Source organism: Bubalus bubalis, chromosome 9 (assembly GCF_019923935.1).
Source record: "Bubalus bubalis isolate 160015118507 breed Murrah chromosome 9, NDDB_SH_1, whole genome shotgun sequence".
Taxonomy (NCBI): Eukaryota; Metazoa; Chordata; class Mammalia; order Artiodactyla; family Bovidae; genus Bubalus; species Bubalus bubalis.
In genome coordinates this window covers 74,921,625-74,947,926 of record NC_059165.1, presented here as the reverse complement: position 1 = coordinate 74,947,926, position 26,302 = coordinate 74,921,625, and positions in this window count along the sequence as shown.

The window sequence follows — 26,302 nt, the reverse complement described above, 5'->3', positions numbered from 1 at the left end:
TTTCACTTTTTTTTTAACTTTTGCATTTTGTTCTTTTCTGTTGTTCTTATTATCTGTTTGCTTGTATGCTTGACACAACTGCCATATTATGCTTTTTAATCTCTTTGATACTATATGAACAGATATGTCCAGACCTTCTTAATGTCTAACGTAATACAGTTCAACACTCTTCAGCCCCGTTTCCTGCATTTTAAAACTTCTCTTTCCTCCACTACAGCCTTTATTTATTCTGTCAACTTTTTTGAAGTTGTAAGATAATAAAGGGTTGTTGAAGAGAAGAGCTTGGCTGGTGCTCAAATCCTGAACTGGAGCTGGTGCTCCAGTCCTCTGTTGCTGGAGTCCTGAACCATGCTTTCTAATCTTAGTCTCTGCCACCTGAGACAACTTGATCCACACAGGGAAGAATCTTCTTTCTCTAATTTTAACTCTTCATCTTGAACTGTCTAGTGGTTTTCCCTAGTTTCTTCTATTTAAGTTTGAGTTTGGCAATAAGGGGTTCTTATTTTTGCTGACTGAATGGAGCTTCTCCATCTTTGGCTGCAAAGAATATAATCAATCTGATTTGGGTATTGATCATCATGGTGATGTCCATGTATTAAAAAAGGGTGTTTGCTATGACCAGTGCATTCTCTTGGCAAAATTCTGTTAGCCTTTGCCCTGCTTAATTCTGTTGTCTAAGGAGGCCTTACAAATAGCTGAGAAATAATAGAAGCTAAAGGCAAAGGAGAACAGGAAAGATATACCCATTTGAATGGAGAGTTCCAAAGAATAGCAAGGAGATTGTATTAGTTTTTTTTTTTAATTTTATTTTATTTTTAAACTTTACATAATTGTATTAGTTTTGCAAAACTAATACAATTATGTAAAGTTAAAAAAAAAAAAAAGAATAGTAAGGAGAGATAAGAAAGCCTTCCTCAGTGATAAATGCAAAGAAATTGAAGAAAACAATAGAATGGGAAACACTAGAGATCACTTCAAGAAAATTAGAGATACCAAGGGAACGTTTCATGGAAAGATGGACACAATAAAGGACAGAAATGGTATGGACCTAATAGAGGCAGAAGATATTAAGAGGTGGCAAGAGTACAGAGGAGAACTAAACAAAACAGATCTTTATGACCCAGATAACCACAATGGTGTGACCACTCACCTAGAGCTAGACATCCTGGAATGAGAGGTCAAGTGGGCCTTTGGAAGCATCACTATGAACAAAGCTAGTAGAGGTGATGGAACTCCAGTTGAGCTATTTCAAATCCTAAAAGATGATGCTATTAAAGTGCTGCATTTAATATGCCAGCAAATTTGGAAAACTTAGCAGTGGCCACAGGACTGGAAAAAGTCAGTTTTCATTCCAATCCCAAAGAAAGGCAATACCAAAGCATGTTCAAACTACTGCACAATCACAATCATCTCATACGCTAGCAAAGTAATGCTCAAAATTCTCCAAGCCAAGCTTCAACACTGCGTGAACCATGAACTTCCAGATGTTCAAGCTGGATTTAGAAAAGGCAGAGGGAACAGAGATCAAATGCCAACATCTGTTGGATCAGATAAAAAAGCAAGAGAGTTCCAGAAAAACATCTACTTCTGCTTTATTGACTATGCCAAAGCCTTTGACTGTGTGAATCACAATAAACTGTGGAAAATTCTTCAGGAGATGGGAACAACAGATCACCAGACCTGCCTGCTGAGAAATCTGTATGCAGGTCAAGAAGCAACAGTTAGAACTAGACATGGAACAACAGACTAGTTCCAAATAGGGAAGGGAGTATGTCAAGACTGTATACTGTCACCCTGCTTATTTAACTTATATGCAGAGTACATCACAGAAAATGCCAGGCTGCATGAAGCACAAGCTGGAATCAAGACTGAAGTCTCTCAGTCATTTCCAACTATTTGCAACCAATGGACTGTAGCCTGTACCAAGCTTCTCTGTCCATGGAATTCTCCAGGCAAGAATACTGGAGTGTGTTGCCATTTCCTTCCCCAGGGGATCTTTCCGACCCAGGGATCGAACCCAGGTCTCACGCATTGCAGGCAGACGCTTTACCATCTGAGCCACCAGGGAAGCCTGTTTGCCGGGAGAAATACCAATAACCTCTGATACGCAGATGACACCACCCTTACGGAAGAAAGCATAGAAGAACTAAAGAACCTCTTGATGAAAGTGATAGAGGAGAGTGAAAAATTTAGCTTAAAACTCAGCATTCAGAAAACTAAAATCATGGCATCTGGTCCTATCACTTCTTGGCAAATAGATGGGGAAACAATGGAAACAGTGAGAGCCTTTGGAACTAGAGTGGGCTCCAAAATCACTGCAGATGGTCACTGCAGCCATGAAATTAAAAGATGCTTGTTCTTTGGAAGCAAAACTATGACCAACCAAGAAATCATATTAAAAAGCAGAGACATTACTTTGCCAACAAAGGTCTGTCTAGTCAAAGCTATGGTCTTTCCTGTAGTCATGTATGGATGTGAGAGTTGGACTATAAAGAAAGCTGAGCACCAAAGATTGATGCTTTTGAACTGTGGTGTTGGAGAAGACTCTTGAGAGTCCCTTGGACTGCAAGGAGATCCAACCAGTCCATCCTAAAGAAAATCAGTCCTGGATATTCATTGGAAGGACTGATGCTGAAGCTGAAACTCCAATACTTTGGCCACCGGATTTGAAGAGTTGACTTATTTGAAAAGACCCTGATGCTGGGAAAGACTGAAGGCACGATGAGAAGGGGAAGATAGAGGATGAGATGGTTGGATGGCATCACTGGCTTGATGGACATGAGTTTGAGCAAGCTCCAGGAGTTGGTGATGGACAGGGAAGCCTGGTGAGCTGCAGCCCATGGGATCTCAAAGAGTCGAAAATGACTGAGTGACTGAACTGAACTGAACTGAATTGAACTCTTCATCCAACATAATCCAAGATACTGCAAATTAGCTTGCTCTTCTGAAATCCTCCTGTGGTAAGTGGATATCCAAGAGCTCCCTTTATACCAAGTATCTATGTAATTCTCTATGTAATTGGTAGATATTACTGAATATCTTCAGTGTTTCACTTAACTCTTTCTCCGTGCCTTTTGTGGGTCAGGAAGATCCACTGGAGCAGGGATAGGCTACCCGCTCCAGTATTCTTGGGCTTCCCTTGTGGCTCAACTGGTAAAGAATCTGCCTGCAATGCGGGAGACCTGCATTCAGTCCCTGAGTTGGAAAAATCCCATGGAGAAGGGAAAGGCTACCCACTCCAGTATTCTGGCCTGGAGAATTCCATGGACTGTATAGTCTATGGGGTTCCAAAGAGTTGCACATGACTGAGCGACTTTCACTCACTCTTTCTGACTGTAGCAGTGTATTGAGAATCACACTGTGAAACATTGAAATGTCTGTTTTCCTTTATTATTTATAATTTACAATTTATGTGATGAAATTGTGTCCTTTTCCTTGCTCATTCACTCATTTTTACTCATTATTGTGAGCAATTGCTTCTATGTTCTGAGCTCACAATATATATTTAACTCCTAGAGTTCTTGATTCATGTATCTTCTCCCTCTCTAGACTACAAATCTCTTCAAAAGTAGAGACTATGCTCTTTGTTCTGGAGTCAGTAAAATTACTGATAATGGTGTCTTTATATAGAGTACAAATTTAGTTGAATTTATTAAAACATGAGTTTTTAAAAATATTTTGTATAAATTTATGAAAATCATGCAGCTATCTAATTTAGTAATAAGAAGCACCCCACTCCAGTACCCTTGCCTGGAAAATCCCATGGATGGAGGCACCTGGACAGTTGCAGTCCATGGGGTCGCAGAGAGTCGGACATGACTGAGTGACTTCACTTTCACTTTTCACTTTCATGCATCGGAGAAGGAAATGGCAACCCACTCCAGTGTTCTTGCCTGGAGAATCCCAGGGACGGCAGAGCCTGGTGGGCTGCCATCTATGGGGTCGCACAGAGTCGGACACGACTGAAGTGACTTAGCAGCAGCAGCAGGAATTTATTTTACACAAGTGGCAATAAACACATACAATTACTGTATTTGTAAATGGACTAAAGAGATGGAAAGATATACCATGTTCTTGGATTGGAAGAATCAATTTCTTGAAACGATCATACTATCCAAGGTAAACTACAAATTCAATGCAATCACTACCAAAATACCCTGGGAATTTTTCACAGAACAAAACCAAGTAATTTTAAACATTGTATAGAAACACAAAACATCCTAAATAGCCAAACAAAATCTTGAGGAAAAAAAAAATTGCTGAAGGAATCAAACTTCCTGATTTCAGACTGTAACACAAATCTACAGTAATAAAAATAGCATGTTGCCAGCATAAAAACAAATATTAATATCAATGGAATAAAATAGAGAGCCACAAAATAACTCCATGAACTTATGGCCAAATACATTATGACAAAAGAGGTAAGAATATAAAGTAGGAAAACATTTCACCAATAAGTGGTCCTGGGAAAACTGAAGAGCAGTAAGCAAAAGAATAAAATAAAAACATTTCTTCACATCACATGCAGGCACATGAAAAGATGCTCAACATGGCTGAATATCAAAGCAATGCAAATCAAAACTACAGTGAGATATCACCTCACACTGGTTAAAAAGGCCATCATCAAAAAGTCTACCAATAATAAATGCTAGAGAGGGTGTGGAAAGAGGGAACCTTCCTACACTGCTGGTTGGAATGTAGATTGGTGCAGCCACTATGGAGGTTTCTTAAAAAACTAAACAGTTGAAGGTTTCTTAAAAGACTAAAAATAGAGTTACCATATGATCCAGCAATCTCGCTGTTGTACACATATCTGGAAAAGATGAAAACTCTAATTTGAAAAGATATATGCAGCCCAATTTTCAAAGCTATACTATTTACAATAGCCAGGACATGGAAGTGGACCTGAATGTCCACTGACAGATGAATGGATAAAGAAGATGCTGTGTGCACGTGCACACACACACACACACACACAGTGGCATATTACTTAACCATTAAAAATAATTAAATAATGCCATGTTAGCAACATGGATGGACCTAAGGATTATCACACTAAGCGAAGTAGGTCAAACAGAAAGACAAGCACCACATGATATCACTTATGTGTAGAAGCTAAAAATAATGATACAAATGAACTTATTTACAAAACAGAAATAGAGCCACAGATGTAGAAAACAAACTTACAATTACCAAAGGGGAAAGGTGGGGAGGGGTATATTGGAAATTTGGGATTAAAAGATACACACTAGTTTATATAAAATAAACAATAAAGACCTACTGCATAGGACAGAGAACTATATTCAATATCTTGTAATAGCCTTTAATGGAAAAGAATCTGAAAATAATATATATTATATATGTGTGTGTATACACACATATGTCAAAATATACTACCACTAAGATACTAATGAAATTATGAAATTGCTTTTGTGAGATCTGATTGCTGTTTAAGTTATTCATGTTTTCTGATAAGACCTTTAGGAAGACATTGCAAGCATGGATGTCAGAGGTTATGATTTTTAGCTTGACCTCTTACTAGTCATTACATTGGCCAAGTTACTTAATCATTCTGTGCCTCAGCTTCTTTATATGTAAAATGGAAATAACAAGTACCTAATAGATTGTGGGAATAGAATGAGTTAATACATGAAACACAGATAGTTCCTAGCATGTAGTTCATGCATTAGACACATTTGCTGCCGTCTGTTGTAACCAAATCATTGATTTACCAAGAGAAAAAAAAATAAAACTTTTTAAAGAACAGTTTTTTATTAAGTATAGACTCTGAAAGATTTTAGTGGGCTTTACTATTGCCAAGATATATTCTCCCTTCCTGTGTATCTCACCATTGAACTTGAAGAAAATATCACATTCTCTAACAAAACTATCATAAAATAATTTAAATATTCATGAGAACTACACTTGGCAGTAATTACCACCTGATACTGTGCTTTGCTGAATACACTAAATAGAAAAATTTGAAATGAAGATGAGCCTTCAAATATTACAAATTATCCATTATAGGAAATAATTGGTGAACAGAGATGGACTGGCTGGTTTCAATTGTGGCTAAGAATAAATCTGTTACTGTATTAGAGCCAAAGATTATTCACCAATGTTGTATTGATACAAATAATACAATGCTTGTGTATATAGAGCTAGTGATTCTAGGATTATTACATTTCTGAAATTTATTGAATATGAAGTAAAACAAGTGAACTCTATCTACCTCTACATTTTCCAGAGTAATAAGCATAGATGAAATTAAGTCATTTATAATTGAATGATAATACAGATCTATTATTTATATAGACTTAATGGGGCATTATATTGGCTTTCATTCTCTGAGATACAAGACTCTTAAGGACTATTTCAGTGATGAAATATTTAACCAAAAGGTCTTTGGGGGAAATGAGGACATTTTAATATCATAAAGAAAAAATTCTCTAAGCTATGCAAAACTAACTTGAGGGTGGGACTGCTTTATGTTTATCAACTAAATAAGTACATTTTCAGAGATTATTATTATTACTATTTAGCCCAAAATAATATTTTGCTGTAAGTTTAAGTCCACGGGGTCACAAAGAGTTGGACACAACTGAGCGATTCAACTGAACTGAATGATTAAAACGAAAAAATTTTGTGTTGCAAGTTACTTCTAATAAAACTTGATTTGATTGCTTTTATTGAAACTGTAAAATTATTGGTGAGATTGGAGATATCTGAAGGAATATCTCAATTAGTAGCCACAATTTGGGCATATTTAAGCTTTTCCAATCATTTTTCAACAAAGATTTCAAATACACAGAAATATTGAAAGAATGGTGCAGTGAACACACATATATTGACCTCATAGATTCTATAATTAATAATTTGCTATATTTGCTTTATCACATATCTGTCTTTGCTATTATCTATATTAATATCTATCTTTGTGTAGTTCAGTGAGTCATGTCCAAGTCTTTTGAGACCCCTTGGACTATAGTCCATCAGACTCCTCTGTCCAAGGGGTTCTCCAGGCAAGAACAGTGGAGTAGGTTGTCATTTCCTTCTCCAGGGGATCTTCCTGACCCAGGGATTGAACCACAGTCTCCTGCATTGGCAGGTGGATTCTGTACCACTGAGCCACCAGGGAAACCTACATCTATCTTTATTTTGATGCATTTCAAAATAACTTGCAGAAATCAAGTTGTACACATGTACACTTTGCTTCTAAATGCTTTAGCATGCATAACATCAACCAGAGTTCAATAACTGTATGTGAATTTTTGGGGTGGGGAGGTAACAAGGAGATCCAACCAGTCCATTCTAAAGGAGACTAGTTCTGGGTGTTCACTGGAAAGACTGATGCTGAAGCTGAAATTCCAATACTGTGGCCACCTCATGTGAAGAATTGACTCATTGGAAAAGACCCTGATGCTGGGAGGGATTGGGGGCAGGAGGAGAAGGGGACGACAGAGGATGAGATGGCTGGATGGCATCACTGACTCAATGGACATGAGTTTGGGTAAACTCTGGGAGTTTGTGATGGACAAGGAGGCCTGGTGTGCTGCGATTCATGGGGTCACAAAGAGTTGGACACGACTGAGTGACTGAACTGAATTGAACTGAACTTTACATACCATGAAATATACAAATCTAAAGTATACCATTCCGTGAGTTATTGGGGGTATGTCTATTTTTGATTCACACAAATATTCAATGCACATTAAGGAAAATATATGTTGAGGGTATTTTTTCAGAGAATCAGGACTATAAACATGAACAGCACTTTATCATATAGAAAAAACTAGAACAATGTAAAAATGTCTTTAAAATGGACCTCTGGGAATGTAATTATTTGTTTATCCAATTTTACAAACAACTTTCAATTCAAAATATAAGACACATATTTTTAAGTGGCGACAAAAGTAATCTTTACAAACAATCTAATTATATTACTCTAGCCTTTTCCTTATTCAGCTGATATAACACAGAAAGCACGATTTGACATATCATATACATGAAGCTCTATGTTATACAAAATGCACAAAGGAAAAAAAATGCCGCATATATTGATTTGCAGTATACATGTGTCAAATGCTATTACTTGACATTATACAGCGACAGTCTAAGACACTGTGAGAGTGTGTGTGTGTGTGTGCATGCGTGTGCACAGTCATAGTCTCAAGGAAAAAAGAGTTAGAGCATGTATAAAGTTTTATAAATACTCCAGTGTGTTCAAAGAATAATAATAGAGAGAAGACATCCTAGAAAATCATCCACATAATATATCATTGTTTAATAACCACCACAGCCATAACACTTTGATCATTAATTTTCATGTTGAAGCTAAAATTGCTGTAATTTATTTTTCCTTGTAATTTATTTCCCTGGAAAAGTTTAACTCAAAGGAGCATCTGCTCTACAGTCCTTGCCCCTACTGACCACTCTTTCCCATCATATTACAATTGGGTTCACAAAACTCAGGGTCGCCAACAATCTGGCCAATGGTCACAAGTGAATCATTGACTTAAAAGTTCTCTCCCCTGATAGACCAGTATTTAGAATAAATCATTAAAATTAACACATATCATAATATATCCCCAGGCTTTTATAAGGATATTATGTTCTTCTTAAGATATTTAAATAATGTCATTCACATAAATTTACTTGGAGATGTACTATTTCCAATTCCACATAAATCTACAACACAGACACATGTAGTTTAACCTTGAATGTCTCCTCCAATGTTAAAAATAAAAGAAGCAATCATCTTAACATTTATGAGACACTGACTATATACTTAGTAAAGGATAGTGCATATTAAACTAGAAGACTATAATACTAAGGGTTTAGCTTTTAAGTTTTATATGAAAGCTGTGTGGCCTCAGCAAAATCACTTCATTCCTCTGAGCCTCATTAATTTCACTTGTAAGAAAAACATGGTGATTGGCCAAAAGAAGTTTCCGGCTCTTTCCAACTCTGAGGTTGTCATATTCTAAGAATAATCTTTACAGGCAGACTTTCTTTGATCCTTTTTCTCTTTGGTAATTGTAATAGATTATAATGCCATCTGGCATTATAATGCAAGACATTAAGTTTGCAATTGCATTTTTTTTTTTTTTTACCTAATCAGTAGATATTTAAAATGGCTCATGTTCCAGACTTAGTGCTAAGCACATCTTTGTATTGGTTTGAAGTGGTTCAAGCAGACATATTGAAGAGAACTGATATAAAATGGTGATTCCACAAGGAACATTTAAAGGAAGCAATTATAAGGTATATTCGTTTAAGAAATATTTTGCCAAGTAGCTTTTCTTTTCATATTGTCTCACTGGCTGACCAACTATTAATCAAGCTCTCCATCTCTCAGTATGGGAAAAGTCAAATGAATTTTGTCATCAGCTGAGCCATCTGTCTCCTCATAATGTTCTGCTATTTTTCTTTATGAAACTCTTTAACTGAAAGTAGAAATGGAGGAGGAAGGAAAGGTAATCAGTGAATATAACAGCATTTCATATGCTTTGATTATTTTTTAATACTTAGGTAATATGAGGTATAAATAGCACTTCATATACATTTGCTGTTTTACATTCAAGGTCCAGTGAATTTTTCTGGGAGAAATTAGATACTGCCCTGCAGTATAGATGCAATAAAATGTGTCTGCTCTAAGCTGAGCACAGTGGTGCTAGGCCCTGCATACTAAAAGATGTGAATTCTCTTAACCAAAGCAAAAAGAAGTCTCACATCTGTGTCTCTAGTATTTATCTGTTCTGGGAGGATAGAGTGCCTGGGGCTCTCACATCAAGAGGGTTAAGGCTTCCTTTATAAAGTGTTGACAATAATTCTTACCATTCTCTTGGCCATCTATCAGAAAACAACTACTTATTTCTCTTGGCTTTATTGGGAATCTATCTGCCTGAACTTAGATATTTGAAATGAGAGTGAAAGATAGAGAGCAGAGCCAAGGAGAGCAAACAGAAATGCATTCCCAAATAAAAGTCCCCTAAACCAATCTCCCACTACTATGGGAAGCCCTACTGCAGTGCTCTTGTTAAAGCCACCTGGTTCTTAGGTGCATCCTGTGTGGACAGTTCTATTTATCTCAGGGGGCAGCCTGTCTCTTAACTGGGCAGCACCAACTGTCATGAAACTGAAAGGGTAGAAGTGCTATCCTCTGTAATCTGGCCCTATGCTGCCTCCGACAAGTCTACCTTGATTTCTGTTTGCCAACTTACAACAAGCTGAAGAGAGGAAACCATTCTCCAAGGCAGTCTCTCTTTACTTCAGGTAAATCAACAGTTCCTTTGGTGGGTCCCTATGCTTTCTTGTATCCTCAACCTTCTTGTTACTCTTTTTTGGACATTCTGAGACTTTCCCAGGAATAATTATATTTGGGAGTCCTGTCAGCTGCCTACAAATGGATCACTCTTTTTAATGAGATAGATTTTACTATATCAAGCATTGAATTGAGGAAAAATAGAATCTTTCCACTTCTATTTTGCATAGTTGAGTTGTTGAAATTTTACAATAAATATACAGCTATTTTGTGACAATGAAATAATTTAAACAAACAAACAACAACAAAAAACCAAGGCCCTGGGTTCCTTCCTACATAAAAGAAAAAGAAGATTCTTGGCATGAAAATTCTCTTTACATCTTATCTGACTCAATGGTCATTTATGAAGTGCAGATAGATTTATTATGTCATCTTCATGATTGATAGGGGCAAATCTTGCTATATATGAGGGATTTAGGTTCAGAGGCTATCAGCTTTTACACTGTATTTTATATGTTTTCCAGAAAATATGCTGAGGAGTCATTCCTCTGTTCCTTTTTTTTTAAAGCCCAAACACATTTTCAGGTAGAGAGACCTCAAACTATTTGACATTAGACACATGCAAGAATATTCCATCTTGTTCTATCAAAAACAGCATAAACTTATCTTTGAACATCTAAAGCATATTAAAGTTTCAAAGCCATACCATGCCAGAAATAGAATCCTTGAAGAAGGCCATTGATAGATAGTCTGCCTCTCAAAATAGAACTATGTCTTATTCAGCTTCTGGTTTGGGGGTTCCTGCCTAGTGCCTGACCCATGAGAGGTGCTGGAGCCTAAAACCAACCTTGAGGTAAAGTAGCCTGTTATTAGTTTAGGGACAGTAGCTTGTGGCTGCTGCTTCTTTTCTCTTCTGCTTTTTGAATAAAATAGCACAGTCCTCTGAATATTACAGAGCATGGCTGGAAAAGGACATCAGTATTTCTAGATACCTTTTTCTTAGTATTTAATTACAAAATGGAGAACAAATAATAGCTGCTTGCTCTCTATAACACACATAGCAAAAGAACAGCTGCCCCTACTATGAACTCATCTTTCAGGCAGAAAAGACCTCAGAAATGTCTCTGAAATTCCTTCCTGGTTTAGGAGGAACCAATTTACAACATGGGAGAGGGGAAGTTAGGAATTGTTACCATTTGGCTGCACGGGCGCAGGAGGGCCTAGAGGAGCTATCCCACATTGAAGGTCAGGAAGGGCGGTGGTGAGGAGATACCCCTTGTCCAAGGTAAGGAGCAATGGCTGCACTTTGCTGGAGCAGCCGTTAAGAGATACCCCACGCCCAAGGTAAGAGAAACCCAAGTAAGACGGTAGGTGTTGCAAGAGGGCATCAGAGGGCAAACACACTGAAACCATACTCACAGAAAACTAGTCAACCTAATCACACTAGGACCACAGCCTTGTCTAACTCAATGAAACTAAGCCATGCCCATGGGGCAGCCCAAGATGGGCGGGTCATGGTGGAGAGATCTGACAGAATGTGGTCCACTGGAGAAGGGAATGGCAAACCACTTCAGTATTCTTGCCTTGAGAACCCCATGAACAGTATGAAAAGGCAAAATGATAGGATACTGAAAGAGGAACTCCCCAGGTCAGTAGGTGCCCAATATGCTACTGGAGATGAGTGGACTCATTGGAAAAGACTCTGATGCTGGGAGGGATTGGGGGCAAGAGGAGAAGGGGACAACAGAGGATGAGATGGCTGGATGGCATCACTGACTCAATGGACGTGAGTCTGAGTGGACTCCGGGAGTTGGTGATGGACAGGGAGGCCTGGCGTGCTGCAATTCATGGGGTCGCAAAGAGTCGGACACGACTGAGTGACTGATCTGGTCTGATCTGATCTGAACTAGCTCTCCAGTGGCTCAGATGCAACTGGATGGATCTGCACCTACCTGGAGTGGCACATGTGTCAAGTGAGTAGAATTTAAACTTTTGCTTAGAGTAGGCAGTGACTTTCCTAACAGTTCCAATGTCCAGGCAATCTTTCTGAACTATCCCTGGAGTGAAGGCTTGTTGTTGGCATACCTATTTTTAAATACTACAGGCCAAGAGAAATAAGGCAATATGTGTGTGTGCTCATATAATTGTAATATAACTAGAATCTATTCAAATGTTGCTTTCAGAGTTTTATGATCTAAAATTACAGGAACGCCAGTGTTTTATCAATTTATGAGGAGCCATGATGATGGCAATGGCACCCCACTCCAGTACTCTTGCCTGGAAAATCCCATGGACAGAGGAGCCTGGTACGCTGCAGTCCATGGGGTCGCTAAGAGTTGGACACGACTAAGCGACTTCACTTTCACTTTTCAGTTTCACTCATTGGAGAAGGAAATGGCAACCCACTCCAGTGTTCTTGCCTGGAGAATCCCAGGGACGGGGGAGCCTGGTGGGCTGCCGTCTATGGGGTCGCACAGAGTCGGACACAACTGAAGCGACTTAGCAGCAGCAGCAGGCAGCAAATTAGTAAAGACATAGTTGGCCTCAACAATACCACCAATCACCTGGACAAAAAGGACACTGATAAACTACTTCCAGCATTACCAAAGACACATTTATCCAAAGCTCATGTGGAATATTCACCAAGATAGACCACACATTCTGGCCATAAGACATAACAAAGAATAGAAATCACACAATGCCTGCTCTCAGATCACAATCTGGTCTGAGACTATTAAATTAGGCATCAATAACAGAAAGATAGATGCAAAACTCTAAAATGCATAGATTAAACAATGCATTTCTAAGTAACTCATAAGTCAAAGAAGACATCTTAAGAGGAATTTTAAAATGCTTTGAACTAAATGATAAAAAAACACAATTTATTGAAATGTCTCAGAAGTAGGAAAGCAATACTTAGATGAAAATTTATAGCACTGAAAGTATATACTAGAATGTAAGAAGATCCAAAGTCAAAAATCTAAGCTCACCTTAGGAAACTAGACAAGCAAGAGCTAATAAATCCAAAGTAGATAAAATAAAATAAGTAATCAAAAGTAGAGTAGAAATCAATGAATCAAAAAGATAAATTAACAGAGAACATCAACAAAACCCAAAATGGGTTTTCTGAAAAAAATAAAATAAAATTTAAATTAATGAAAACCTCTAAGCAGGCTAACTAGGAAAACACAAGAGAGGATGCAAATTCTGATACAATAGTATCAGAAATGAAAGAGGGACAATCTCTACAGATTATATGAATGGTTAAAAGGATAACTGAGGAATACTATTGACAATTGTATGTCCACAGATTTGATAATTTAGATGAAATGGCCCAATTTTCTGAATGACACAATCTGCTGAAACTCACAAGAAACATACAAGCTAAATAGGCCTATATCTATGAAATAAATTGAATAATTAATTAATAGCATTTCAAAACAGAAAGCACCAAACCCATACAGATTCACTGGCGAATTATACCAAACATTTAAGGAAGAATTTATACCAATTATTTATAGTCTCTTTTGGAAGTTAGAAGAGGGCATACTTTCTACTGCATTCTATGAGGACAGTATCATCCAAAAACCAAAACCATACACATTACAAGTAAAGAAAACCACAGACTGATCTCTCTCATGAACACAGATGCAAAAATCCTCAACAAAATAAGATATATTAAAAAAATTATATATCATGACCTAGGGGGATTTATTCTATGAATGCAAGGCTGGTTCAACTTTCAATTAATTAAGTAGCAACAGACTAAGGAAGAAATACCACATGATCTTATCAAGACATATAGGAAAAGTATCTGACAAAATCAAATACACATTCATGATAAAAATTCTCATCAAACTAGTATTAGAGGGAAGTTTACTCAACTTGATAAAAAATATTTATGAAAAAACTACAGCTAACACAATAATTAATGGTGAAGAACTATGAGTTTTCTCTATCAGATGAGGAACAAAGCAAAGATACCCTCCTTCACCATTCCCTTTCAACATCATACTCAAAATCCTAGGTAATTCATCAAGTCAAGAAAAGGAAATAAAAAATGTAATGGTTGAGAAGGAATAGATAAAACTGTCTTTGTTCACAGATGACATGATTATATACAATATGTTGAAAATCTGAAAGAACTGACAAAACTCTTGGAATTAAATGAACAATCATAGCAATGCAGCAGGAAACAAAGTTAACATACACAAAAAGCAATTACTTCCCTATATACCAGCAAGGAACAAGTGACCTTTGAAGTTAAAAACAATGTCATTTATAATACCACACCCCAAAATGAAATACTTAGGTATAAGTCTAAAAATGTGAACAAGATCCATGAGGAAAATCTGCAAAACTCTGATAAAAGGTATCAATGAAGAACTAAATAAATACGATTCTACATTCATAGATAAAAGGATTCAGTATTGGCAAGATGTCAGTTCTTCCCAAGTTGATCTTCAATACAATCTCAACCAAAATTCCAGGAAGTTATTTTGTAGATATTGATAAACTGATTCAAAAGTTTACATAAGAATCAAAATCCTCAGAATAGTCAACACAACATTGAAAGGGAAGAACACATTTGGAGAATTAATACAATCCAACTTCAAGACATTATACAGCTACAGTAATTGAGACATTGTGGTACTAACAAGAGAATAGACAAATAGATCAATGGCAGGAAAAAAAAAAAATCAATGGCCGGAAATAGACCTGCATAAATACAGACAACCAATTTTTGACCAAAAAAAAAAAAAAAGTGATGCAATGGCACAAAGTGAGTCTATTCAACAGACAACGCTGGAACAACTAGATACTTACATGCAAAACATCTAAACATAGTCCTTATACCCTTCAAAAAAATTAACTCAAAACAGAACATAGACCTAAATAAAAAATACAAAATTCTAAAACTTCTAGAAAATAACTTAAAAGAAAATGAGATGACTTTGATTTTGGTCATTACTTTTTTGATACAACACCAAAAGCACAATCCATTAGAGAAATAATTAATAACTTTGACTTTAAACATTTCTCCTCTATGAAAGATACTGTTAAGAGAATAAAAAGACAAGCCATTGACTGAGAAAAACTATTTGAAAAATATACATATGGTAAAGGATTGTTACCCAAAATATACAGAAATTCTTAAAGCTCAAGAGTAAGAAAACAAATGATTAAAAAAAAAATGAGTCAAAGACATTAAAGATGAAGTTAATATGGCAAACAGCTATATGAAAAGACACTGTGTGTCCTATAACATGTATCATACAATCTAGCAATCATGTTCTTTGGATTTATCCAGAGGAGCTGAAACTGATGTCCACACAAAAATTTGCATGTTTAAAAATGGATGTTTACAACTGCTTTTATCATTAACTGCTGAAACTTGGAAGCAACCAAAATGTTTTTCAGTAGGTGAATGGATAAATAAACTGTAGTTCACACAGAAAAGTGAATCTTTTTCAGTTATAATTAGAAATGAGATACCAAGCCATGAAAATACATAGAGGAAACTTAAATGTGTATGATTAAGTGAAAGAAGATAATTTTAAAAGGCTACATACTGTATGACTCCACCTGTATGACATTCTGAAAGGCAAATATGTGCAATCAGTGAAAAGCTGAGTGACAGCCCGTGGTTAGGAAGGAGGGAGGTGATGACAGACTGAAATAACAATGAAGCAATCACAGTTCAGGCACACAAAAATGCGGTGGGGTGTCCATTTAGTTTCTGGTCTCAGAACTGTCTCTGCACCACTGAAAACTTGAACCTTCTTTGAACTGGACCAGAGCCAAGGATACTACCAGCCCTATTCAGAATAACACCTGCCAGCTACATTATGGCTTCAAGGACTACCTCTGTAATTGTGTAACCATTTCAGAATCCAATCAATACTTACTGAACACCCTTGCTTGTTGCAAGTTCCAATCATAATTCTTGGCAAATAGCTCATGTAACTAACTGTAACCTTGCTGTTTTTGCCTTTACAGGCCTCTCCCATTTCATAGTTCAATAGATGACAATTCAAGTGCTTCTTGAATCTGTGCCTCCCAGGCTGCTGTCCTATCAAACCCCAAATAAACATCCTTTTGTTTCCATTAGACTGGCCTTATAGCTCAGTTGGTAAAGAATCCACCTGCAATGCAGGAGACCCCTGTTCGATTCCTGGGTCGGGAAGATCCCCTGGAGAAAGGACAGGTGACCCATTCCAGTATTCTTGGGTTTCCCTTGTGGCTTAGTTGGTAAAGAATCCATTTGCAGTGTGGGAGACCTGGATTCGATTTCTGGTTTAGGAAGATACCCTGTAGAAGGGAAAGGCTATCCACTTCAGTATTCTGGCCGGGAGAATTCCATGGACAGTCCATGGGGTTGCAAAGAGTTGGACTCGACTGAATGACTTTCACTTTCCGTTTCTAAAATTTTGGTATGAAGACAGGTAGAACACTGGGGATCTTTTCTTAAGTTTTTAATTGTAGGATAATTGCTTTACAATATTGTGTTGGTTTCTGCTGTACAACAATGTGAATCAGTTATAGGTGACATGTATCCCCTCCCTGTTGTGCCTCCCTCCCACCACCACCTCCATCCTACCACTCTAGGTCACTACAAACTGAACTGAGCTCCCTATGCTATACAGCAGCTTCCCACTAGCTAGCTAGCTATTTTACACATGGTAGTGTCTATAAGTCAATGCTACTCTCTCATTTTGTCCCCCACTCTCCTTCCTCCAGTGTGTCCACAAGTACATTCTCTACATCTGCATCTCTATTTCTGCCCTGCAATTAGTTTCATCAGTACCATTTATCCAGAATCCGTGTGTGTGTGTGTGTGTGTGTGTTACTGTACGATAATTGTTTTTCTCCTTCTGACTTACCTCACTCTGTATGACAGACTCTAGGTCCATCCACCTCACTGCAACTGACTCAATTTTCTTCCTGTTAATGGGTAATATTCCATTGTATATATGTACCACAACATTATCAATTCATCTGATAATGGAAATCTAGGTTGCTTCCATGTTCTGACTATTGTACATAGCTCTGCAATGAACACTGGGGTACATTGTGCTTTTTTGAATCATGGTTCTCTGAGAAGGCAATGGCACCCCACTCCAGTATTCTTGCCTGGAAAATCCCATGGATGGAGGAGCCTGCTGGGCTGCAGTCCATGGGGTCGCTAAGAGTCGGACACGACTGAGTGACTTGACTTTCACTTTTCACTTTCATGCATTGGAGAAGGAAATGGCAACCCACTCCAGTGTTCTTGCCTGGAGAATCCCAGGGATGGGGGAGCCTGGTGGGCTGCCGTCTATGGGGTCTCACAGAGTTGGACACGACTGAAGCGACTTAGCAGCAGCAGCAGCGGGTATATGGCCAGTAGTGGGATTGCTGGGTCATATGATAGTTCTATTTCTATTTTTTTAAAGGAATCTCCATACTGTTCTCCATAGTAGCTGTATAAATTTAAATTATCACCAACATTTTTTAAGACATTGAAACTACTCTAGATGATTCTACAAGTATGAATACAAGCCATTATACATTATACAAGTATGAATACAAGCCATTATACATTTCTCCAAAGCCAAAGAATTTACAACACCAAGAGGGAACCCTAATGCATACTATGGACCTTGGATGATTACGATTTGTTAGTGTATGTTCACCAATTGTAAAAATTACACCACTCTGGTGGAAGATGTCAATAATGGGGAACACTATGCATGTGAGGAGGCAGAGGGTATATGAGAAATCTCTTTCTCTCAATTTTGCTGTGTAACCAAAAAAAGGTTCTAAAAAATAGTCTCTCTCTCTCTCTCTACATATATATATATATATCTCATAAATGTATGTATACATATATGTATGTCAATGAGAATTAACTATTTTTATAGGCATCAATGTGGATGAATCAAAAACATGATACTGAGTGCAAAAAAAAGCCATATAAGTTTAAAAATCACCAAACTAATCAAATTATCATTAGAATCACAATATGGTAAATTTGGAGAGGGAAATGGCAACCCACTCCAGTATTCTTGCCTGGAGAATCTCTTGGAAAGGAGGCTGGAATGGTACAGTCCACGGGGGTCACAAAGACTCAGACACAACTGAAGTGACTTAGCACAGCACATGGTAAACTTTGGGGGGGGTTGCCATATTTTGATAATACAAAAAGTTTTCTGGGGACTGTAAGTGCTCTATTTCTTTACCTGGGTGATGGTTTAATGTTTGCATTCACTCTGTAAGTATTTATCAATATACACACTAATGAATTATGTATTTTTATAGGTACATTACAATTTGTTTAATTAACATGATAAATATTTTTATATTTCATTGGACTTATGAGATTTTTAAATAATTTAATTTCACAAAGAATTGTATCTCTGTTTCTCCTTTCAACAGAATTCTACCACAATCTTTCTTGATTGTTTTTATTTTCAAATTTGTGGAGGACTACTCATATTAGCTTTCTTTTCAAGATTCCACTGCACTAAAATGGCAACTGTAGAGCTGTATCAATAATGAGTAGTTGAGGGGTTACTTTCTCTGTTTGGATCTTGATATTATATAAAAAAAAAAGTATTTAAAGAATGTACAGTTAAAAAAAAGGTAAATAAGAATTTTTCTTTTTCAATTTTTTCATTTTATTCCAGGGTATATTTTAGAAAACATAACTGTCTCTGATACTAAAGAAATCAATATAATTTACATGCATGACTTTTTAAAATAGTGAAACTGATCAAGAAAATAAAGAATGTGGTTAGTTAATATTACAAATCAGGCTTGTAAATTTTTGGATGATAATGAATTCAAAGATAAAAAATAAGAATTAATGGAAAATACAGTTTATTTTTTTTATTTTATTTTATTTTTAAACTTTACATAATTGTATTAGTTTTGCCAAATTGAAGCAAGTGGAATCATTTAAATACTTGGTTGTAGGGCAAGATAGTTCATAGTGATTACAAGTAGACTTGGAAATGCTGGAGTAAATATCACAATCTAGTAGGTAAAAAAGAAAACAGGCTAAGAAATTGATTGATACAGAAGAAAAAAGTGAAAATCATATATTGTGGTCCTTTGGTCTCACCTATATTGAAATAAAGGACCAAAATATTAACACTAGAGTAATATGCAGAAGAAAAAGAAATCTCCAAGGAAAAATATAACCAAGTTTACTCAGTTTTAAGAAGTACAAGTTTTGTGTGTTTCAGAAATGAATTTGAATGCTAAACTTACTATTGCAAAAAACTTAAAAGACAGGAAAATTTCATGATGAACTTATTTACAACCTATATATGTATAGGTTGTATATATATGTAAATGTATACATATAATATTGATTCCCCAGAGGGCTGGACAATTTAAGCCAATGGTCAAGGCTTGCAATCAACTCTCTGGAGAGAAACAATCAATAGCCCAGCTTCTACCTGGAAAACTGTAACTTCAATTAACATGATTCTGTTCATAGAAAGGAATGGATGAGAACAAACACTTCATTTAAAAAAAAAGAGTGTGGGTTTTGTTTATATCTAAGCTGACAACAAGTGTGTAACTAAGATAATATTTGTAATTTCTTTTTAATTTTCATCACTGATGTACAATTCCCTAGGTTCTTCTCCCCTCCAGAAAATAATTGACTAGTGAGAGATTATCTTCTTTCCTAACAATTCACATTTTGGGTTCTGGTTTGCTAATAAGATATGTACCATAAAGAATTCTTACTAACCTGTAAAGAGGCTTTGAGAGGTATCAAGTATTAAATTTCAGGCATACTTCTGTCTTTCCAAAGCAAAAAATTAATGTTAGAGAAGATATTTCTTAGAAAATCTCAAAAAATATCTTTTATATTTTACATGAGGCAAAATTTGCATATGTAGGGACACTTATCATAGAGACATCCATGTGTTATACTTCAATATGTTTAAAATTAATTACTGGAGCTTAAATAAATAGATGTATTTATTTACATTCTGCCTTAAAAATCTTGAGGTGATTTTTTCTTTCTTTTTTTTTTGTGGGTAATGCTTTTATTTATTTATTTTTTAATTTTATTTTATTTTTAAACTTTACATAACTGTATTAGTTTTGCCAAATATCAAAATGAATCCGCCACAGGTATACATGTGTTCCCCATCCTTTTTCTGACTTATATTCTTAGAAATTACTCTTTTGCTTGTTTTAGTCTTGCAGAAAGATTTCCTTAAGTCCTCAAGTATTCTTGTATGTGTCTGATAGGAGTTTTAAGAAATGATTGTTAGTAGTTTTATCTCTCCCACATATGAATTCGTATTAACTTCAAAGGAAGCCAGTTTACATACAGAAGAGATAAGTACACAGAGGGAGCAGAAATCAGCCCCTCAGAACTCAGATAAATGGTAACTTTCAAGTTAATTCTGAACCACAAAAGCTAGGTAAGTCATGGTATATAAAATACAGAGAAGAAGAAAATCTGCAGCACATATATATATATATATATATATTTTTTTTTTTTTCCCCTAGCTACAACTGCTACATCTGCTAGAAATTGCCATTATAGCACCTTAGAGAGGATTTATTCAACAACAGTACTAATCTTCATGGAAATTTAATAACAAGAGTCTATTTTATCTCTGTCAGGTAGCCTTCTTACTCAGCCTCTAGGTCCTTTCAAACTGACACTTTTTAGCTCATTCTTAACTATGCAAAAAAAAAAAAAAAAAAGCTGTTGAGTACCTACTTAGTATTAGGGCTTGAAGGGTCCTAAAGCAACATTAGCTGAATGGTGATCAAATAAATGAATGAACAAAAAGAAAGCTTTTTACTTTGACAGTGCTAATGACAAGACAAAGATCAATCAGCCAGAAATCTAACCTTCAGAGTTTATATAGTCTGGCAGACTGGATGTAAACACCTATGGCTGATTCATGTCAATGTATGGCAAAAACCACTGCAATATTGTAAAGTAATTAGCCTCCAATTAAAATAAATTAATTTTAAAAAATGACTTTGCTCTAGATAGAAACCTCAGGAAGTTCAGAGAAGAGAGAGCTCACTTGGAGTCCTGAGGTTCAAAGAAGACTTCATGGAAGATACAGAATTTAAAATCAGCTTTGCTGTTGACAAGATTCAGGCTATGTGGAAAGAGAATAAATAGAATGTTGTGCAATTAGAAGACCATGAACAAAATCAGGGAAGTCAGGAAGAATAGAAAAGAAATTCCAAATAAAAGATTCAGTTTGGCCAGAACACAGGTAGGCCATGAGAAGCAAGAGAAATAAAATCAAGGTAAATATTTATCCACAGATAAATAAGATTATGTCTTACACATTATACTGAAGGATGGAATTTTCTTATGTAATCAACAGAGAACACTCCAAATTTGAGGGTTGAGGATAGATGGAGACTGACAGAAAATTAGCTTCTATTGCTATGAGGTTTATATTTTAAGTAAGGGGTATTTTAATGCTGTAACATCTAATTGTGAATTATGAAATTTTCTTTGAGCTTTAAAAAATACTTTATTATGTTTTAATCTAAATTTATTTATTTTAATTGGAGGCTAATTACTTTACAATATTTTATCGGTTTTGCCATACATCAACATGTATGGCACGTTGACAACATCCACCACGGGTATACACGTGTTCCCTATCCTGAACCCCCCTCCCACCTCCCTCCCCGTACCATCCCTCTGGGTCATCCCAGTACAACAGCCCCAAGCATCCTGTATCATCCATCGAACCTGGACTGGCGATTCGTTTCATATATGATATTATACATGTTTCAATGCCATTCTCCCAAATCATCCCACCCTCTCCCTCTCCCACAGAGTCCAAAATACTGTTCTATACATCTGTGTCTCTTTTGCTGTCTCGTATACAGGGTTATCGTTACCATCTTTCTAAATTCCATATATATGCGTTAGTATACTGTATTGGTGTTTTTCTTTCTGGCTTACTTCACTCTGTATAATAGGCTCCAGTTTCATCCACCTCATTAGAACTGATTCAAATGTATTCTTTTTAATGGCTGAGTAATACTCCATTGTGTATACGTACAAGGCAACTCTCAATTTACTGCCCTTTCCTAGCAAGAGGCAAGATGAAGAAAGAAGAAGGGAAAAAAAAAAAAAAAAAAAAAACCAACTAAAAGTTAAGTGATCAGGACTCTGACTTAATCTCCGTTCTGGGACACTGAATAAGTGAATAGAATCACTCTGGACCCCAAAACAGAACTTATAAATTAAGGGATTAAGCAACAATCCCCCTTTTTTTCAAAATTCTATCGTAATTTAAAACATTTTCTTGCTTTGACTCTGACGTTTGTCAAAAGTTACTGTAGAAATTCTGAGACAAATCGTGAAATATGCCAAGGTTAACTAGGAACTTTAAGATCCTTATTTTTACGTTCTGTTTAGTTCACATTGATGGAGTTTTAAACAATATATCTTATATCTCTACTTACAATCAGATAATCTTAAACAATACCCTAAGCACTGAATAACTGACATTTTAAAATGCTGTTTAAAATTTTATACAAGTATATGTTAATAAACATATATACATTTTATGACTTCACATACATTCATTTATGCAAATATAGTTTGTTTATAGTATTGGAAGAATGTTACAGTGGACTTTTTGTCTATGGAATTTCTATGACAAAAAATAAAACTAAACAATAAATAAATAAATATACACACACATGTAACTGATCCTTGAACAGTTTTTCAATAAATAAATTGGAAAAATTGTGAAAATATGCAAAAACTCAGACTGAATAAGTATGTCATGAATGTATAAAATATATGTAAGCAAATACTAGTCTTCTCATGCATATATAAGGTGACTGATGTGTAACATAAAATCAATGATATGTTAGTTTTCTCACTGTTTTACATCTTTGTTTTCAAATAATTATATTACTATGTAACAAGTCTCTCTCTTGTAATTGGAGAAAATGCCCATCAGCTTATCACCAAAGGGGAAGAGGTGTAAAAAACATAATATTGTTTCCAATACTGTATATGAATATGATTGTAACCAGTCAGTCAGGTCAGTCGCTGAGTCGTGTCCAACTCTTTGAGATCCCATGTACTGCAGTATGCCAGGCTTCCCTGTCCATCACCAATTCCTGGGGCTTACTCAAACCCGTGTCCATCGAGTTAGTGATGCCATCCAACCATCTCATCCTCTGTTGTCCCCTTCTCCATCCACTTTCAGTCTTTCCCAGCATCAGGATCTTTTCAAACGAATCAGTTCTTCACATCAAGTGGCCAAAGTATTAGACTTTCAGCTTCAGCATCAGTCCTTCTGATGACTATCCAAGAATGATTTGATTTAGGATGGACTGGTTGGATCTCCTTGCAGTCCAAGGGACTCTCATGAGTCTTCTCCAACACCACAGTTCAAAAGCATTAATTCTTCAGTGCTCAGCTTGCTTTATAGTCCAATTCTCACGTCTATACATGGCTACTGGAAAAACCATAGCCTTGACCAGAAAGATCTCTGTCAGCAAAGTAATGTCTCTGCTTTTTAATATGCTGTCTAGATTGGTCACAGCTTTTCTTCCAGGGAGCAAACATCTTTTAAATTCATTTCTGTAGTCACCATCTGCTGTGACTTTTGGAGCCTCAAAAAATAAAGTCTCTCACTGTTTCCATTGTTTCCCCATCTATTTCCCATGAAGTGAAGGGACCAGATGCCATGATCTTAGTTTTCTGAATGTTGAGTTTTAAGCCAGCTTTTTTACTCTCCTCTTTCACTTTCATCAAGAATCCTTCAGTTCTTCATTTTCTGCCATAAGGGTGATATCAGCTGTATATCTGAGTTTATTGATATTTCTTCCAGCAATCTTGATTCCAGCTTATACTTCATCCAGCCCGGCATTCCACATGATGTACTCTGCATATAAATTAAATAAGCAGGGTGACAATATACAGCCTTGACGTACTCCTTTCACAATTTGGGACCAATCTGTTGTTCCATGTCTAGTTCTAATGGGTTGCTTCCTGACCTGCATACAGATTTCTCAGGAGGCAGGTCAGGTGGTCTGATGCTCCCATCTCTTTAAGAATTTTCCCCAGTTTGTTGTGATCCACATAGTCAAAGGCTTTGGCATAGTCAATAAAGGAGAAGTAGATGATTTTCTGGAACTCTCTTGCTTTTTTGATAATCCAATGGATGTTGGCAATCTGATCTCTGGTTCCTCTGCCTTTTCTAAATCCAGCTTGAACATCTGGAAGTTCACAGTTCATGTACTGTTCAAGTCTGCCTTGGAGATCTTTAAACATTACTTTGCTAGCATGTAAGAGGAGTGCAATTGTGTGGTGGTTTGAACATCTTTGGCATTCTCTTTCTTTGAGATTGGAATGAAAACTGACCTTTTCAAGTCCTGTGGCCACTGCTGTATTTTCCAACTTTCCTGACATATTGAGTGCAGCACTTTAATAGCATCATCTTTTAGGATTTTAAATAGCTCAACTGGAATTCCATCACCTCCACTACCTTTGTTTGTGATGGTGCTTCCAAAGGCCTGCTTGACTTTGCATTCCAGGATGTCTGGCTCCAGGTGAATGATCACACCATCATGGTTATCTGGGTCATGAACATCTTTTTTGTATAGTTCTCCTGTGTATTCTTGCCACTTCTCCTTAATATCTTCTGCTTCTGTTAGTTCCATAACATTTCTGTCCTTTATTGTGCCCATCCTTGCATGAAATGTTCCCTTGGTATCTCTAATTTTCTTGAAGAGATCTCTAGTTTTTCCCATTCTATTGTTTTCCTCTATTTCTTTGCATTGATCACTGAGGAAGGCTTCCTTTTCTCTCGTTGCTCTTCTTTGGAACTCTGCATTCAAATGGGTATATCTTTCCTTTTCTCCTTTGCCTTTAGCTTCTCATCTTTTCTCAGCTATTTGTAAGGCCTCCTCAGGCAACATTATAATAATTACAATGACAGTAACACTGTATGTGATAAAAATGTTATGATATATACATGTATAAGCTAAGTTACCATGAAGCAATTAAATCAATTACAATAGGCTACCATAAACTAACCACATGGCTGATTCTTTGCTTTAAATGCATTTATTTTTATAACTACAAATAAATATAAATTTATTTTTTAATTTCTTTTTTCATGTCGAGTGTAACACATATAGTATCTATTGCTTTTTATTGTGTAAGATCCTACTGATATAGCTACTGAAAGAGAATTCATCTTGTAAAGAGACAAAATAAAATTATGGCGTCACTAATTACAGTACAGAACTATAAGAGCTTTTCTCTTAGGATTTTCCTAACACTTTATCTGACTTATTTTATTGTAAGAGTATAGCATATAATATATATAACATAGAAAATATGTGTTAGCTGACTACTTATGTTATTGGTAAGGCTTCCAGACAACAACAAACTATCGTTAGTCAGTAAAAGCCTCTCAGTCATGTCCGACTCTTAGAGATGCCATGGAATTCTCCAGGCAGATTTTTTACCAGCTGAGCCACAAAGGAAGACCAAGAATACTGGACTGGGTAGCCTATCCCTTCTCCAGTGGAACTTCCCAACCCAGGAATCGAACCGGGGTCTCCAGCATTTCAGGCAGATTCTTTACCAACTGAGATTTAGGTAAATTTTGAGGGATTCAAAAATTAAAAAGCAAATGTCTGACTGCATGGCAGTCTGTGCTTTTAATCCCGCAACCCTTCTCAACGGCCAACTGTATTATGTTTAACAATGTCAGAAATCTTTTTCTTGAGATGCTTTTTATTGATTAGAAGTGATAAACTGAAAATATTTGAGAAATGGTCTTTCTCACTTGGTTACTTTTTAGAAATTAGGAGTTGTTTTTAATTACCTTGAATGTGTCTGATTATCTTCCCAGGTGGCACTAGTGGTAAAGCAACTGCCTGCCAATGCAGGAGACATAAGAGGCTCAGGTTTGACCCCTGGGTTGGGAAGATGCCCTGGAGGAGGGCATGGCAACCCACTCCAGTATATTCTTGCCTGGAGAATCCCATGCACAGAGGAGCCTGGTGGGC